The sequence below is a fragment of the Polyodon spathula genome, chromosome 4 (assembly GCF_017654505.1).
Source record: "Polyodon spathula isolate WHYD16114869_AA chromosome 4, ASM1765450v1, whole genome shotgun sequence".
Taxonomy (NCBI): Eukaryota; Metazoa; Chordata; class Actinopteri; order Acipenseriformes; family Polyodontidae; genus Polyodon; species Polyodon spathula.
The window spans coordinates 73,328,482-73,335,055 of NC_054537.1; positions in this window are offsets into that span (position 1 = coordinate 73,328,482).

Genomic DNA, 6,574 nt, shown 5'->3' on the forward strand with positions numbered 1-6,574 from the left:
TTTAGAACCACAGTTTACCATGGTTTCTTGTTTTTAATATGCTTTACCATACCTCACTTGGCTGATCTATGTTGGTAAACTTTTGCAAGGGTATTTTCTTTAATGGATTTGAAATAAGTTTGCCAAGCAGTGTCACAAATAACGTTATACCAAATATTGTTATTTTATGCCACTAACTTATATTTAAATTATATAAAAAGTGACTAGGCAACTGGAGTATATATTGTGATGGAATTTAAGGTACATTTGCAAATTAAAGAAAACTGTTTTTATTTACTATTAATGTATGAAGCAATATTACAGCTGGGAGAAACGTTTTTGTGTTAGGTTAAAAATAACAAAACGTTTCAAACTAAAATACTGGTACTTGGAACCGCCAGGTATTTATTCTTTTAATTACATCTATTTCATTACTTTAAAATATTTTAAAAACATTAATTAAATAACTGGATTAAGAACAAATAATTCATGTTATTGGATCTTTTTTCTAACCAGAAAATACATACACTTTTGTGATAAAACTGGTAGCTCATGTACTCCAATTGTGAGAAACATCTGTATTGCTTTTCATAAACACAAAAGACAAATCAATATGATTACAGCAAGCTGTGTTTTTTGTCACTGCTTAATAAAAAGAACAGCTGACCTCCATATAAAACAATGATAGAGCAGTGTCTGGTTGCTATACATATTTTTTTTTTTTGAACTGCACCGGTTGGTTGACCCGTTTACGAATTCTCATTTGGTTCAGTGGAGGGTTTGTGTGTGTGTATGTGTGCGTGTGTGTGTGTAAAAATGTCTTGCAGCAATATGTTCTTGGTCGTCCATAATTTAGAAATAAGCATCACATTAAAAAAGGAAGGAAAAAAAGTCACATTTCCTAAGGATTAATTTAAATCCAAAATGGGTTAATATGTTCAATACGCGGTTATAGGAGCAATATGTGTTGAGTAACTTAGTGTTTTACACATATTTAAAGTTTTAGCTGACTGCATACTAATTGCAGCAGTAGGAGGTAATAAAGGAAAAAACGACCCTTTGTTCAAAATACGTTTTTTTGTTTGACTAGATACTGTTTATCACTTATTCCACTGTCCAATATTCTTTTTAAGCCACACACTGTCCTTATTAATGTGGACTACAAAGCATTATATATTAAATATATCTTTATGTAACTGTTCATATATATTGCCTGCTGAAGATAATGTTTTCAAGGTGGACAGTATCTGAAGTTCACCCACAGTATAATAATAACAATCATAAGACAATTAACAATACAAGTGAGCTCCTCAACTTAACTAGTCAGAAAACACTAGAAACCCTAACTCAGATCTAAACATTGTACATCTTACCATTGTCCACAAAACAGTAGATGTACCTTTAAATATGTGTAAAACACTAAGTTACTCAACACATATTGCTCCTATAACCGCGTATTGAACATATTAACCCATTTTGGATTTAAATTAATCCTTAGGAAATGTGACTTTTTTTCCTTCCTTTTTTAATGTGATGCTTATTTCTAAATTATGGACGACCAAGAACATATTGCTGCAAGACATTTTTACACACACACACGCACACATACACACACACAAACCCTCCACTGAACCAAATGAGAATTCGTAAACGGGTCAACCAACCGGTGCAGTTCAAAAAAAAAAAAAAAAAAAAAAAGGTTGGTCTTACATGACCTACTGTATTCTGTAAGAGTTTTACTACTTTCACACACAAACACCGCCGTCTCAGAATTTTTTTTTCTATTAAATACCCATTCAAATAGCACGAAATAGTGCAATCTATGTCGGTATAATGCCGTCATTACCCTTTCACACAGGCCTTTAAAGGATCGTGCGAGTACAACTTTCAAACCTACAAACGGTATTTGTGTGTGAAAGTGGTAGAGTATCAATTTGTGCGCAACATTTAAGACATGGAAAATGATCATAATTGGGAACATGTGCAAATAGTGTCTTGCTGTTCCTGTCCTTTTCTGTCACTGTTTTTCAACAAAAGTTTGAAATGTAATATTATAAAATGTTATATTATAAAGCTATGAAGCTTTAGGTCACCAGTAAGTTAATATTACTTATATATTAAGTATAATGGAACATTCACGTTATAGTGATTTTTAACATCCTTTGTTTACACAACAATAAAGACAGTGAAAATCTTATAAAACACTTTACTCTACCAAAATGTACTCTACCAAATTCTGCATATTATTTCCAAATGTAACAGGTCATAAACGTATACGTTTGTTATTATTATTATTATTATTATTATTATTATTATTATTATTATTATTACAAAATAATTGAAATGCTCGTAATGCTTCTTACCTCTCCGTAGATGCCTCTGTACATTCAGAATTATCCCCCATTACTGTTCAACAAGACCTATTTTTAATCAAGTAACGATGCATCATGGATATGAAACATTTTGGCATTTGGTGATGTCCAAGGAGTTATTTGTTTATTTATTTATTTTTGGAAGCTGTAGGTGGATTTGCCAGGTAACGTCACTTGTTGTCCCTTTTCAGCCTTTTAAACAAAAGTTTCATAGAAGTACAGTCTGTACTAGACTGAAAGTTGTTTCTTTTGATGCTCTGGTGGAAGAAAAAATAAAGCGGTAAAACAGGTTTGTTTGTCGTGGTTTAGAAAAAAATGAAACGCAAGTCTTTTTTTTTCTTTTACAGAAAAAACAAGCTTTCCAGTGCACACCAAGTCTTTATATTATCCTTTTAAATCAAAACCATCGCCAGGTCGGTTGAAGTTGACCTGTTCTGTTGTGTTCAATATCAGCTTCTCCGGCAGAAGCTCCCAGCTTGTATAATCAGAAACCTTCTGGCGCTTCACAGGCATGACTTTCCAGGCTTGCGTTGCTGCTCAATATAAAACAACCCACTAACCTAGCTGGAGACATGAAAATACTGGCAAAATGACAGCGCAACGAGAGTCATATAAGATTTGCTTTATGACGTCAGGTTGCCAATTATTTCAACAACACCTACGTTTCCACTGTCATTTATTTTTTGAATGCTGCTATACCAAAGTGTTCTGGATATGGACAATTTAATTTTTTTGATGAGTGCAGCTAAATCATAAACTCAGTTTAAAAGATATAACTGAAAATAATTGGAAAGACATAAATCTGTGTTATTTGCAAAATATCATGCATACAAAAATACATTTTAAAAGTATAAACCAGCCTTCATTTCCTTCTTTGAAGAAACTAAATGCTATATCATAAAAAAAAGCCTTAAGTACGTATAATTTATTTAATTCCTATAATCTATTTTTATAAATGATGTGATCTGTTTATCAAGAATGTAATCCCCCTGATGTAGTTTTTGTTCTTAATTGTGATATATAAGGTTTACGCATGTGCTAGCCTAGTAGTGGTCTGCTTGTAGTATTTGACAAAGTACTCCATTAGTGCAATGCTCACAGCGGCAAGACAAACAAGAAGAAAATTGACTTTTGGAGCAAAGGCCCCTGCAATACAAGACTGGGTGAAAATGTGTGTGGTATTGGTGACAGCACATTTAACTGTGTACAGTTGTAATATGGGAAACAGGTATGCTGCAGCTCCCGTGCTCAGTGTTAGTCAAGTCCTGATCTGACAGCATGTAACACAGACAGCTCTTACATGTTATTGTTTAATTTGCAGTGTATTCGTTGTGCTATTTTCAATATTAAATACACTACAGCAAGCACATTGCCATATATTTTATTTAACTATTTTTCACATATTTACAATGGTGCTGGAACTAGGGATGCTTTGCATGGCTTCCATCATATACAGGGGTTACAGTTTTGTTAAATGGCTTTCAGCACCCTCACTTTGTACCACCTTGTGGTACAGTTGCATGTCATCAGTTCTATACAAGACTCTGGGATGGGAGGTAGAGACATGAGGATAGGCAAAAGTGAGGTCTCTTCCAGTCTCCACCCCATGGTCTCAGGAGGGGGTAGCTCTGGGTATTGCATGTGTGCTTGTTCCCACTCTGCTGCCTGATAATGCTGCCACAATCAGATGTGTCGTGAATTGGGATATACTTCCTCTTCTTGGCTGTCCCAGCCTTGAGCCAAAGTTTGGAACATGACCTCTTGTGAAACTTCGCCAAAAGCAACACCAGGACATCAGTATTGCAGGCAGCCTCCACAATGCTTGTTGCCTGACTCTCTATACAGTGGAGAATAAGCTTTATGTCAGCCTCCTCATCTCAGACTTCTCGGTGTCTACTTCTGGGGCAGATGATTCCACCAGCTCTTCATTACTGAAGCCATCAGCAGCTACAACTGTCTTGTTGTTTGGTGCTTGCAACATCAATTGCTACAAAATGAATCTGGCCAAGTCTGCTTTGTTTTCTGTATGTGTCAGAAAATTCTTCCACTTGGATGGCAGAAGAACATCCCTACTCTCTATCAACCTTGTGATTGCCCCTGAACACTGACCACGCCTTTTCCTGGTTCCACCTTTGATTGAAACCTCATAGTATCTGTCAAATACTACATCAATTTGCCTGAACAGTACTCCACCTTGTAGAACACATACAACAAACACATCAGCAAGGTAACTGATGGTGTACCCAACATTGTGAAATAACTGAACAATTTGGTTTGATTGAGTAGCCTGATGCAGAGTGCTTGCAATACATAGATGCACATAGTCCAGTGCTTGCCAACACTAACATTGTACTGTCTTGTGCGATGTTAAGAACCCTCGCTTGAGTGTTTGATTTACTCTCTTGCACCTCTGCATCTTCTGTTTCCAAAAGGAGGCCACCAAACAGCAGATGAACATAAACAGGCTGTCAGCAACACAAGATATCATTTCATCTTCATTGATAAAAAATCCTTTGTAATCAGGCTGTGCCAGGATATCAGACCTCAGCCTCCAAGCTAAGTGCACCATCTCCAGAAATACATGGGTATCAATGAGATTTCTTGGTCCTCAGCCAGTAATGTGGAAAAAGGTATATGTCCAAACTTGACTGCACAAGCAATGTTTGTCGCTCTGGCAGAGTGATGCAGTCCTATATATATATCCCCATACTTGCCAACATTTGGAAACTGTTCAGTGGGACGCTCGTCCCAGGGAGAGGGGTGGGGTTATACACATCATACACATGGAAGGGGAACATACACATTATACACATGGGAGGAGTCATACGCGTCATACACATGGGAGGAGTCATATGCATAATACACATGGGAGGGGCCATATGCATAATACACATGGGAGGGGCCATATGCATAATACACATGGGAGGGGTCATAAGCATCATACACATGGGAGGGGTCATACACATCATACACATGGGAGTGGTCATGTGCATCCCAGTTGACAGCTTCCATACAACTTTGCAGTGCAGAGGAAGGGGTCTGCTTTGATCAACATCCTGATCACTTGACTTCACCTTGCTTGATATACCTTTATGAGATTTTTGTAGCCTTGATATTGTTTTGCTTGTGAAACTTGCATAGCAAGACTTATGCCGTACCGCTTGTTGCCTGTTCTCTGTAGTGGGGATTGCATGAAACCTGAAATGTGCAGCTTCTTGTAGTGTCAAAAACCCTTGCTCTGCCATTTAACAGTTTGTATGTCCTGGTTTCTTGGCAGATAATGCATTTTTCAAATGCAGTGGGTCTTTGTCTTTTGAGACTATATACAGCTTCCATGATCTGACTGTGCTGTTGTCATTCTGGAAATTACAATCTTTTTTTTTTTATAATATTTACTTTCCCAACTCACAAACCATAAGAAATACATGTTAAGAATGGTGGCGTTTGCTCTGTTTTTGTAGCCATTTTGAATTTTTCAGATACACAAACCAATAGCTATAGGTAAACACTGACAATGAAGTAAGTTCTGCAACCTCAAATTATACAGAATTAAGTGTGCATTGTTAAGTATAAGGTTTCATAATGATAAAACAGTGCAGTAATACTGTAAGTTCTGTTTTTCTGGTGGCCATTTTGTGTTTCTGCTTTTCCAAGGTTAAGCTTGTCAGTTACAGCTTCGCAGACAGCAGAAATGGATTCAGCACCCCCAAATCCTTTAGAAAAAAGCTGCCATAATTTACTCAGAACTGCCTGAACTTTCTTATAGCGCTTAATTTTTCAGATTTCTGACTAGTCTATTAGCACAAAACTCAGGCTACATTAATGTTTTCTTATTATGGTGACTTCTTAAATGACCGTACTTGATCCTTTGGCTGAAGAGATATTATCAGCTCATCATCTAACTAGAGAATCTGCTGCGCGATTAAATCACCCATAAACTCCTGGCGGTAAAACAAATCAGTGCGTTTACATGACAAAGCGTATTCCAAAAACTAATGTTCTCAGAAAACTGAACCAGAAAACTGATTTTCTTAAAATGTCACTTTTCTGTGTTTACATGATTAACAATAGAAAATCTAATTAGAATTCAACTGTATACATGGATTGAAGTTTTCGGAAAACGCAAGATATTTTCACATGCAAAGTACTCTTGTAACCTAAGTACGACTTGAAGACCGGACATTTCTGCGATACAACGGAGACCAATGTAGTATAGTGCTTAT